General features: G+C 42.8%; 1 protein-coding gene across 4 annotated transcripts in view; it reads right to left on the bottom strand.

Annotated features, from left to right (window-relative positions):
• PCGF5 (polycomb group ring finger 5) overlaps positions 1-13,015 on the bottom strand; it is a 124,850-nt gene that overhangs the window by 72,007 nt on the left and 39,828 nt on the right. The window contains exon 1 of one of the 4 annotated variants that reach the window (XM_047073162.1): positions 805-825. The exons of 2 other annotated variants lie outside the window; for them this stretch is intronic. The gene's annotated coding sequence lies outside the window, so the exon portion shown is untranslated. Of the gene's footprint in view, positions 1-184; positions 275-804; positions 826-13,015 lie in introns of those variants that run through there. One more of the 4 variants, XM_047073161.1, reaches the window with a different exon arrangement.

The following is a 13,015-nucleotide window of genomic DNA, read 5'->3' as shown; positions in this document are numbered from 1 at the left end:
GCAATGGGAGAGGTAAAAGGCATCACTCCATTGACACATCGCCATTGAGAATGTGCACGGTACAGGTTCTGGGGGTGTCATCCTAACCGCTCAGGAGAACTGTGTCGAGGGTGTAACACAAAGGGAGCATAAATAACAGCCGGCCGGGGCGGGGGGGGGGGTCTGGTCTGTGGCCCTTTATTACCTTCTGCAAGGCATTTAATATCCGTGCCTGGGTTTCGGCTTCTCCTGTACACATTGGGACTAAGGGCCTTGCCTTGTCCACAGGTTTGCCAGGAAGCTCCAAAGTTAAGAGAAAGTCTTCTGAAAGAGGAAATGCACGGTCCCGATCTCATACCACCCGAGCCACAGAGTCCTGTCACCACGACGGTTAAAGGAAGCAAGTATTTGCAGTGACGGGGAGGAAGGGAACTTTTCCGCGTCCTCCGGCGGGACCCGGCAGCACGGCCCGGGGCGGTCCAAGCACAAGTCCGCCCCGCCCGCCTGGCAGGTGCGCGGGCCCGGGCCCGGAGGACGCGCCGCTCGGGCCGGGCCGGGGCTGCGCCGGGGAAGACGCGCCGCCTCTCCGGGGCCGAGCGACGGCAGCTCGCCGCCCTCTCCGCGCCCGAGGCCAGTACGCGGCCCCGAAGCCCCCAGACCCTGGCCGGACACCCCGCCCCCGGCTGCGAGAGACTCCCGGCTCCAGGCGAGGCCGGCCGCGGCAGGTGCCTGGAGGTGCCGCTCCCGCCCCGGGCGCAAACTTGGGCAGGGAGCGCGGGGGCGGCCGGGGCCCCTCGGCCGCTCTCAAGCCCGCCCGGTACCTACCCCGCGGCCGCCGCCGCCGCCGCCGCCGCTCCTCGCCCGCCAGCGCGCCGGCCTCAGAGGGAAGGAAAGTGAAAGAGAAACAGCGCCCGCCGCGGCCTGGCCGGTCCCCGCGCCCCGTCCGCCCTCCCCCTGCAGGCGGGAGCGCGCCGGCTCCGCGGGGCCACTCGGCTCGGGCCCGATAGGGCGCGGCGGGCCTCGGGGCCCAGAGCCGGTGCCGCCTCCAAGGGCAACTCCACCCCCTTCCAACCGCCGGCGCCGCCGGCCGGCCACGCCCCCGGCCACGCCCCCGGCGCCACGCCCGCAGGCCACGCCCGCCTGCCCGCGCTCCTCGCAGGTGCTGCGGCCTGCCGCCCGCCCTGGCCTCCTTGGCTTCAGCGCGACTCGCAGCCTTGGCCAAATTTCATCTCGGTTCTTCTTCTCGCCACCCCTCCCGGTTGTTTTCATCATAACAATGTCTGGTACATTTTCCCTGGTGCGTTTAAAAGCAACGGTCAGTGCTGATAATGAGTCACCCTGTGAAACTGTCTACTCAACTGCGTCTTCCCCAAGCCAGTCCCACCTGCGCAGCAGAGGGGACGAAGACATTCCTTGATTTACGCCTTATGTAAAAATCACTAACGAACTTACTACTGTGGGGTGGGGATCGTGGACAACTGAGCAAGGAGCGCGGTGGGGGTGGGGGTATTAGCAGAAAGGTAAAGAGTTACTACTATTTTCAAGGTTCAAAACAAACAAAAACCCCAGTTCTCTTCGTAGTGGCTTTGAGACCTGCAAGAGACCACTTACTGCAAAAATGTATTCAAAACCATGCATTAAAGGATTCCTTAAAGTCATTCAATCCTATTCTACTGCATTCCAAAAATTTAACAAATTTCTTCTACAACCACTCTTTTGCTAAACATTAAATTAGACCTGGTTCTTTGCTTCTTAGAAGACTGCAACCCAGTAATCCTACGGTGGCAGGCAAATCCGTGTGGTCTCCACCAGTAAAACAAAAGTCAAAGCGAACATCCCAAAGGTAATCAGCAAAAGGTGGCTTCAATTTGTGCATAAGAGGGAAAGGTGTTGCAATTACATCATCTTTGCTTCTGCAGAAGTGACAGCAGTGGGGGCTAGGGAACTGACAGTTGGGGGGGGGCGATTAATGCAAAGTTATTTGTTTGATCTCCTGTTGACAGGACTAACCTTCCTTATCACCAGAGGGACAGACTGTGGAAATGGTTCTAGTGGCCAACAAACCCAACAACCACCCAGCAACCATACAGGTGTTCAAAGATCTATTTCAAATGTGATTACACCAAACAAGTAGACAAAGACAGCTTTTAAAAATATCCAATTTATCATAAAACTTATGTAGAGTGGACATAACATTTAAAAAATACCACTGTTAATATTACAGCAGGAGCAATACATTTTCTCAAACAGCTTTCAATGACATTTTTATCATCCTTATAAGAACCTAAAATATATATGCCAATTTCCATGCTAGGATCAACTTCAATAAGTCACAGCAATCACAATGGGTACATTGGTCAAATGACTTTAGAGCGGAAGGATTACTTTCAAATCTTTCATCCTAGAGACAAAACAGATGAATATGTGAAAAGTCGTCCTATTTCAAGTGCATGTAAAACATGTAATGGAAAATGTATATATATACACACACACACACACATATACACACATATATGTATATGTATACATATATGTATATGCACTTGTATATGTATGCATATGTATATACATATATGTGTGTATATATACATATATATACACACACACATATATACCACTTACTGAAGGTCCAGGGGGGCTTAAATGTGATTGGTGGTCAATAGTAAGTGGGGTTAATCAGCATTCCCTGAGGAAATGAGCTTGAGGATGGATATTAGGAAGGCTTCTATTAGCAATGGAAGAGGGATGATGAACATGCTAGAGCAGTATTTGAACACGGATGTAGAGGTGGCATTGCCACAATCAGAACCACAAATGGTGGGCTTGGGGGTAACAAAGAATTACAACCTTGGTAAGGAAATCTGTGCCTTGTGTACCCAGAGGTAGCACAAGATGTAGTAAAATGCTCGGTGGTGCCTCCTTTCCCTTCTTCAGCAACCACCCACCTTTCCCAGTCCAAGAAAAAAAAATGCACATATGAAAAAAATAAGAAAAAAACCTCAAACATTTGTCTGGTTAAAAAAATTAGTATCAAAAGAAATGGTAAGAGAGAATGTTACAAAGAGACAAGTTTCCTGACCTACGTGTAGGTTCTGAGCATCTAAACATAGGACTTTCAGTGGCTGTTTCCTTTTCTTCCCTGGGAACACTTGCCAGTAACTTACCTCTTAGTTCTTTGGTTCTGACATGGGGTTGGAACAAACCACAGAAGCTTCCATGTGAGCAGGTGTTCTGATAACAAATCTCAAGTACCAGTGAGACCCTCAAATAAACAAAGGCCTGGAAGCAATTGGATATACAGGACTCGGGGAGAAAAGGCAGATAAAAGAATCATCGCTGAGAGTCCCCTTATCACTAATCTACTTCAGCTTTCTCATTTTACAAACGTAGAAACCAAGATCCTGGGAAGTGGCAAGTTCATAATCACAGACCTGCTTTTGGTAAAGCCAACACCTAAACAAAGGTACCGGTTCCATATCATTTACATCTCTCAAAGGGAATTTCCTAAGTCCAGGATTTTAGGGGAGGTTTGGTAAGAAACAAATGAGCTTACAAGAAAATAAGGAACAAAGGGAGAGAAGAATGGATGAAGGGAGAGAGGGGAATTACTGCCGATATGGCATGCAGGAGGAACTGCCACTGGTGATCTCCTATCAAAGAAGCATCATCCCAAAGCAATAACTTGCTTCATTTCATCATTGATCCAGACTCTTCCAGGGAACCACAAATGGCTCCTGATAACTCTTGGAACTATTTGGAGGTACCTGTATATCTGACAAATGTTTTCATTACTTTATATTTTATGTCTAGATTTTTATTTCAGTCAAGGCCTGGTAATGGATAAGTAATTCTATACTGAAAAGTTCACATTCTGTCCTTGGCTAATAAATCTATTATCAATGAACTGACGTTTAATAGCATAATGTTTAAAAATCGGGTTACGGGGCGCCTGGGTGGCGCAGTCGGTTAAGTGTCCGACTTCAGCCAGGTCACGATCTCGCAGTCCGTGAGTTCGAGCCCCGCGTCAGGCTCTGGGCTGATGGCTCAGAGCCTGGAGCCTGTTTCCGATTCTGTGTCTCCCTCTCTCTCTGCCCCTCCCCCGTTCATGCTCTGTCTCTCGCTGTCCCAAAAATAAATAAACATTGAAAAAAAAAATTAAAAAAAAAATCGGGTTAGAACTTTATTTACATTTCCCCTGGGATATTAAATAAGATGGCTTTTTCATTATTGTAAATTATTTTATCTACCTAAGTATGCTATTTAATCGTTTTATACAGAATATCTCTAACATAAAACTATCCTCTGTAATCTAAAAGTCTTCCTACAGAGATTTTAGGAAATATTCAAATTGAATGTCCCCTTGGGACATTTAAAATAAAATAAATAATAAATAAAAATAATAAAAATAAAATAAATGGGACATATAAAATAAAATGTATTTATTTTATAACCATGGATATTACAGCTCAAAATCTATGATTACCTAAAATCAGTGACAGTGGAATGAGAGGGGAACAGAACTGAAGGACTTCCAATCCCCCTCAACCACGTCTCTTTTCCTGTTAATGCAGCCCTCCCTTATGATCAATAATTGTCAAGGACTCTCTCTACTAAATGCCTTTGAATCCTTCCACTTACCCTGGTTGAGATTACTACCATGTCTACCTTCCATCACTTCAACGAACTCTTAGAAAGCTATGGCTCTTGTCTGTCAAACCCTTCTCCACAGCATAACCAGAGGACTCTCTAACTACAAATTGGATCGTGTTGCTCCCCAGTTAAAAAAAAAAAAAAAAAAAGAAAAAACACAACTCTCTTCTTAGGCTAACGACCCAAACACTTAATAAACCCATCCCAGATTCCCATTCCTTCTACAGCCTCTCCCTTGAAGTCTAGGCTGTAGCCCTAATGAACATTTTTACCTTCGAACTACAGAGGTGGGTCTCCTTTCTTTCAAATGAGCATCCTGTCCCAGTTCCCTCACCCCTCCCCACTCTTGCTAAATCTGGTCAGCCCTTGTTTATCCTTTAGGTATTGGGAAATCTCAAAGGCCACTTTCCAAGACACCCTGAAGGTGCTGAAGAACTTCCATGATATACATACACCGCGTACCTACATGACAACTCAGCTTATTCTCTCAAGTCTAATATCACACTGTCTTGGGTTACCTGGTTGACGTGGCTGAGCCCCCTTCTGGATCCATTGCTCGACTGTGCTTCACTAGCACTATGGATGGCAAATGGTAAGCATTCAAATAAACACTGACTGAAAGCTGAATATTTGTAGGCACTCTAAGACCTATTCTGTGTACTCTTTCTCTGGTTTCTTCCAGGAGGGACCTTTCCAAAGATATGTTAGGCATAATCCCTGCCATCTAGGACTACTAAATGAAATCACAACAGGCAACAGAGACTTATCCACAAGAAACAAGTAGGGAGCAAATACACCAAATTTATTAATAAGGTGTTAAATGACAAAAACTCCAGCTGAAAGAGGCACTGCTATTGGAGGTCAAGAAACTAGTCCTACGTGCTTATGACTCTACCAGTAATAAATACAGCAAGGCAAAATACCAAAAGCTATGGATATGAAAAATAAATGAGAAAGCCAGAAAAAAAAAAAAGGGAAATTAAGTCAATATGCTAAAAGTGAGTACAAATAAACAGCATTAGGTATAGGGACAAGATTAGTCTGTGAAACACAGTGCAACTAGCTAAATATTTTAAAGTGCCTTAAATACACTATGCTAAAGAGACAGACCAACACAACTTGTTTTTTTCCTCTTTTGAGAGGCAGAAAAAACTAGCTGTATTTTCTTTACTGCGATTTCAACAGTTGGCTAGAGCAAGTTCCATTTATACTGGAAGAACAGAGATGTAGCTAAAATAGGTACAGACTATAAGGAAAAGCTGCATTTACTCCAATCATCAGGGCTATGGATATTTTAAAACATCATGACAAAACCACAACTGTTATTTTGGGAGGTCAGATTAAATCCCTGAGGATTATAAATGGACAAGTGACTGACATGCAGAAACTAAGAATATTCCATCAAATCTGAATGTAGATGATTCTAAGTTAGGAATGATTATAGAAAAGTTAGAAAAAAAGCCCTACCAAAAAAAGATATGAAATTCAAATGGGGCAAATGCAATATGAAAATTTAGTGATATAAACACTCAAATACCAGAGGAGACTAGGCACATGATTTGAAAAAGTCCTTATTTTACAGGTAGCTGTGGTTTGGAGGAAGGGACACTAGACCTAATAAGAGAACTTGATTTTCGGTCAGGGCAAGTCACTTAACGTCCCTTGGCTTCATTTGCCTCCTATAAAAACTAAGATTAATATTATCATCTTAATCACTGGTCTACAGGGAAGATTTTCTTTATATACTTCTGTGTTATTATAATGAGCATATAGAAGATTAAATGAGATGGTAAGTGAGAAATGTTTTTTAAATTATAAACCATAAAGGACTATAAACATGAAAGGTATAAGTGGTAATCTTGTGGGCCACCAGCACTGAACAGTACCTAGTAATCTTGTCCCACCCAGCAGAGGTCCTGATGCTGAGATATATCCAAAGAATGTTTGTAGGATGAATGAGACACTTCAGGCAAAGCAACGGATCTAGGACACAGCATAAAGTAAGGCACGCAATGGCCACAAAGTATTCCTTCCTCTCAACTCAGTATTTCTCCCACCCAATGTTTAAAAACAAGACGGGAAGCCCTAAATATTTCACACTAAGCAATTCAGTGACATACAAAGAAAACTAAATCCCCAAATGTTTAATAATTTGGTATAGGTGAACATCTCAGAGGTATGTGTTAAATCTTTATTCACTCCCCTCAAATGAAGGGGTAGCAGAAATTTAAGGTTTTCCACTAAAATGCAAAATATCCAGGGGGAGGGGGTCACAGTTAGGCTCTTATGAGCCACCTCTTAAGCTATGGGTTCCCAGCTCACCAGGATTAGTAGAAGGGAGAAAGGCCAGGGAAGGACAGGAGGCTTTAGTTATTACTTAACACTTTAGCAGGATATTAACTGTAACACTTTGCTGGCTGGGAGGTGGGGGAACCAGTAGGAGGAAGGAAAGCCTAACTGCAAGAGGAGGAAAGCAAACCACCAAAAACAACCTTCTCTCTTGTACTTCACACAATTCTGTCTTGGATCAAAAACAAAAACAAAAACACTCCTGAAAACAAAAGGCAAATTGGTATGTTCACAACGTCTTCAACTATTCAGAATTAATGACTAAGATGCCGATTACTTTGTGTTCAGGTATGCAGGAAGATAAGAGAACATTGGCCTAAATTAAAGCAAGGGGACATTAGCTATTAGATATTCTTAATTCTTTACCTTCCGGGTGATAAACCCCACAACAGTCTCAGAAGCCATGATAACTTGTGATAGTTCAAGAAGAAAGAAATGATACATTTGTCTTCAATGGTTTCTTAATTTCTGTCTGTTGAAATGGGTTATTCTAGCTGACTGGAAAAGCTTCTACCAGTTACCAAAACTTCCTGATATCTTCTTGATGAGAAGCTGAAAAAAGCACCAGCATCTAAGCATCTTAGACTAGATGATGAAGGAGAATGCAAGATGGTTCACAGCAAAGTGGTTAACAGCATAAGCTCCATGAGAGCAAGGCTTTTTATCATGACTGCTGTAGCCCTTGAATCAAGTCTAACACATAACAGGCTCTCCTTAAATATTTGTTGAATAAATGAATGGACAAATGAACAAGCAAATAAGTGAAATCTGACTTTGCACTCAAGAGTGCCAGTGTTCAAATTTTGGCACGGTCTCTTCCTGGCTATATGTCATAGGGCAAAGAACTATTCTGTGTCTCAGCTTTCCCATGACTTAAATGGATATAATAAAAGCACACATTTTAGGAGTTTTAAAGGGGATTATAGGAGACAATTCAAGCAATGCACTTAGTAAGCAAGCAAATGCTGACTTAAGTTTAAGAATTTCAGATCTATATGCTTCCTTGCTATTTAGACAAAACAACAGTAAAACAGAAGACAGAATTTAAGGCCTGATGACAAACAAATACTTTGAACAAATGCCTTGTACAATTTATTTGCTTTTCAGTCACCTAACTTTCCTGCCAGTTGCCCTTCCTTGCCCTGGAAGAATTTTAAAATGAGCTTACTCTCTAAGCGGCAAATGAGTAAAATATGAAACTCACAGCTTCTATTACTCAAGATGAAATCAAGAAATAGGATGTGCACAGAAGTCTGAAGAGTGTTATGAACACTCAAAATTCCAACTGAGTGATCTGCATATAGTCTTAGGGAGGCAGAACTGAAATGTGACAGTTAGTAAACTAAAAATCAATTATAGTTTACCTCATCTGGAGTAACTTTATGTAAATAGACAAAGGATGATGAACAAAGGGCAAGATGTGACCTGTGTGTAGACAGCTCTGTCTAGGATAGGGAGACACTGAATCTGGCAAACTCTGAAACAGTCACCAGAGAAGCATGCTCTGATCCTACCCAGCAGTGGTTCCTAAGACCTGAATTACCACCCTTCATCTTTGGCCCTGATTCCAATGCCCACAAAGTTACTTTCTAAGTATGCACTTGTGTTCTCCTATACCAAAATTCTGGAAGCAAATACTTGAACTGTAAAATTAATATTTGTGACTATTCCACTGTAAAGTTTAAGATCTTTCTTTTTTACTGTAACTGACTAATACCATGAATGATATTGTATCAAATTCTTCATAGATAGATCTTAAAAGGTGCCATTTTAGAGTTGGGGACATGAAGTAAGGTTGGCCAGCTTACCCTGGGCCAAGTCAAGTAAGGGGTAAGGATAGAATTTTCTTGTTTCTGTAAAGCACATTTCCTTCAATTAAAAAAAGTTATAGATGACCCAGTCACAAACGGACAACTATTATATGATTCTACTCATATGAAGTATCTAGAGTAGTCAAATTCATAGAGACACAAAGTACTGTGGTGGTTGCCAGGGACTAGGGGGAAGGGGAGGGGAGAGTTAGGTTAATAGGGACAGAGTTGCAGTTTAGGATGGTGAAAAAGTTCTGCAGGGGCGCCTGGGTGGCTCAGTTGATTAAGCGTCCGACTTCAGCTCAGGTCATGATCTCACGGTCCGTGGGTTCGAGCCCCGCGTCGGGCTCTGTGCTGACACCTCAGAGCCTGGAGCCTGCTTCGGATTCTGTGTCTCCCTCTCTCTCTGACCCTCCCCCATTCATGCTCTGTCTCTCTCTGTCTCAAAAATAAATAAACGTTAAAAACTACTGATGCTTGGGGGCGCCTGGGTGGCTCAGTCGGTTAAGCGGCCGACTTCAGCTCAGGTCATGATCTCACAGTCCGTGGGTTCGAGCCCTGCGTCGGGCTCTGTGCTGACACCTCAGAGCCTGGAGCCTGCTTCGGCTTCTGTGTCTCCCTCTCTCTCTGACCCTCCCCCATTCATGCTCTGTCTCTCTCTGTCTCAAAAATAAATAAACATTAAAAAAAATTTTTTTAAAGAAAAAATTCTGCAGATGGATGATGGAGATGGCCACACAACAATATGAATGTATTTAATGCCACTGAACTGTGCACTTAAATATGGTTAAAATGGTAAAATGTGTTATGTATATTTTGCCACAATAAAAAAATGTTAGGGGAAAAAAATCTTTGTTTTTTTAAAAAGAAAAAGTAAATCACAGCAAATAGTTAAGACCCTTGGCAAATCACTTCATGAGCCTTGATCTGCCCATCTATAAAACTGCTCTAGACTTGGGCTACATAATCTCTAATGACCCTTTGGAAGCATTACCTAGAGCAGAGGTTGGCAAATTTTATCTGCAACGGACAAGATGGCAGATATTTTAGGCTTTGTGGACTACATAGTTTCTGTTGTAACGCCACTCTGCCTGTATAGGGTAAAAGCTGCCAAAAACAATATGCAAATGAATGGCTGTAGCTATGTTCTAATAAAACTTTATTTAAGAAACAAGCAGCAGGGGCACCTGGGTGGCTCTGTCAGTCAAGCGACTGACTCTTGGTTTGGATTCAGGTAATGATCTCGAGGTCTGTGAATTCGAGCCCCACATCAGGCTCTGCGCTGACAGCGTGGAGCCTGCTTAGGATTTTCCATCTCTCCCTGTCTCTGCCCCTGCCCCATTCACGCTGTCTCTGTGTCCCTCAAAATAAATAAATAAACTTTAAAAAAAAAAAAAAAAACAGGCAGCAAGCCAGATTTGGCCTTTGGGACTGTTGTTTGCCAATTCCTGACCTAGAGCATATATCTGTGAATATGTACAGAGGATAGCAGTTAAAATTCTTCTGTGTCCCAGGGTTGATAATGTTTACAATTCCAATAAGCTCTTGTTTTAGTGTAACATTTTAATGTTATGATTTCTATTTTCCAGGCAGTGAGTAGAATGCAGTGGCTTAACTACCAAAAGATGGTGGTAGTCTCATCATCTTCATCACCACCAACACCACCACCATCAACAGCTCAGAGAGTTAGAAACTATCTTTCATTCTTTGTAAAGGTTTACCATAATCATGGGGCACCTGCGTGGTTCAGTCGGCTAAGTATCCGGCTTTGGCTCAGGTCATGATCTCATGGCTCCTGGGTTCAAGCCCCGTGTCGGGCTCTGTGCTGACAGCTCAGAGCCTGGAGCCTGCTTCGGATTCTGTGTCTCCCTCTCTCTTTCTCTCTCTGTCCCTCCCCCGCTCATGTGCACGTGCTCTCTCACTCTCTCTCTCAAAAAACAAAAAAAATTGTTTTTTAATTTAAAAGTTTATCATAATCTGATCTTTCTCCTAAGTCACAGTGGAGAAAATCTACCAACAAAGAGAAAAAGAATATTAAATAAACACATTCTGTCCTGTTTGCTGAAGAGCAGACTTAGTCTCTCACCTCTGACTTAAAGACACCATATAGTCCCAGTGGCATTTAAATAAAAAATATTTAAGGGGCGCCTGGGTGGCTCAGTCGGTTGGGCGTCCGACTTCAGCTAAGGTCACAATCTCGTGGTCCGTGGGTTCGAGCCCCGCGTCGGGCTCTGGGCTGATAGCTCAGAGCCTGGAGCCTGCTTCGGATTCTGTGTCTCCCTCTCTCTCTGACCCTCCCCCATTCATGCTCTGTCTCTCTCTGTCTCAAAAATAAATAAACGTTAAAAAAAATTTTTTTTTAATATTTTCCCATTTTACCTGAGGTTCTAGAGTGCTGATTTAAGAGAAAACACAGGGCTTCAAGGGGTAAGCTATCTGCTTACATACTTAGAGACAGTGCTGCAAGCTAGCCTGACCTGGGCAAGTCACACTGCAATGTGTGTGTATGTCACCGCCAGCCTCCCTGTGGCCAGCTTTGGTAGCCTGGATCCTGGTCTGAGAAGAGGCCACGAAGGACCGGGTGGGAAGAGTTCACCATCCCATCTCCTTTGAAGAACAGCAGCTCCAACGAGAGAGGGCACATTTATTTACTATTATTTTAAATGTTTATTTATTTTGAGAGAGGGGGAGAAAGTGTGCATGTGCATAGGGAGGGGCAGAGAGAGAGGAAGAGAGAGAATCCAAGCAGGCTCCATGCTGTCAGTGCAGAGCCCCAGGCAGGGCTCGATCTAATGAACCATGACAGCATGACCTGAAGCAAAATCAAGAGTCGGTAGCTTAACCAACTGAGCCACCCAGGCAGCCTGAGAGGGCACATTTAAAATGAGGATACTGTGGGAACTAGATCTGGCCTGACAACCTAAGGAGAAGGAGGGATGCTTCTATTCCTATGATGCAATTGATAGGTCAAGATGATATTCTCCCCTTCTAGCTTTTTTGGATGACTGTTACAGGCAAATCAAGAAGAATCTGCGAAAAGGGTAAAAGAGTTTAAAGTACTTTTCCCATAAGTCATCACAACTGAGTTCCATTCACTACTATACTGCTGAATTACAAGAGGAGGCTTTGCTATTGGATCATTTGAGTACTGGCATTTTAATTTACTAAATTAAGAAAACTGCAGAAAAATCAGAAGAAGAGAGGTAATTACATGTATTCACTTAACGCTTTTTGTTTTTCTTCCCCAATAAGAAAATTACTCTTTTTATTAAAGGCAACCTGTCCCTCTTTTTTCATCACTACAATAGCAGATTGTGCAGAAGCAGAACATCATAAATAAGGCTGAATGGTGGTCACACAGAAAAGAGGCAGATGAATATAGAACACAGAACTCTCTTATCAGAGATATCAGATCGGGCTCCTAGGCTCAGGTCATGATCTCACGGTTTGTGGGTTCAAGCCTCATGTCAGGCTCTGTGCTGACACCTCAGAGCCTGGAGCCTGCTTCGGACTCTGTGTCTCCTTCTCTCTCTGCCCCTCCCCGACTTGTGCGCGCGCTCTCTCTCTCTCTCTCTCTTTTTATATAATTTATTGTCAAATTGGGTTCACTTAACGTTTTTCAAAGGTAAGTTTTGTCAAGAATTGTTGTTCTTGATTTGAACAACTTACAGTGGTACTTCACTTCCTAAAAATTTTGGAAGGATAATGCTTATCACAAATACTGACAAGGAGGTTAATTGGAACTTGATAATTATAAACTAGTAGATCATCATTTCCTTTACAGTATTTCCTGAACAATTTATTTTTAATCATTTTTTTAACCAGTGAAGTCTGAAGTTTTAAGTGGAGTACTCATTTCTGCTAGAAAAGGAAAGAATTTCTGTAATTAGAAACTGAACTTATATGCATAGGCATGAATGCTTGCATGAAGACTTTACGTTATGTAAGTTAATTCACATTAGAAGTATCCAACAAGAAACTAGTCATTGATAAAATTGAATAAATAGAATTTGTTTTAAAAGTTAAAAAAAGTTTTAAAAGTTAAAAGTTGTATGATACTACAATGCCCATACCCAACACCGGTGTGAATGCTTCACACTTCTGTACCTTGTTTCCTGACTTCGTGATCTTTAAATGCCACATTAAACACAAACCCTTAACACACATGTTAAGGATACATGTTAAATATTACACACATTTATTCTAAATGCCTGTTATAGGTTGAA

The sequence above is a fragment of the Lynx rufus genome, unplaced genomic scaffold, assembly GCF_022079265.1.
Source record: "Lynx rufus isolate CCGP_SWC_20201006 ecotype Redwood Valley unplaced genomic scaffold, mLynRuf1.p SCAF_11, whole genome shotgun sequence".
Classification (NCBI taxonomy): domain Eukaryota; kingdom Metazoa; phylum Chordata; class Mammalia; order Carnivora; family Felidae; genus Lynx; species Lynx rufus.
Note: the sequence above shows the minus strand (reverse complement) of the source record. Positions and strands in the feature narration are given on the sequence as shown.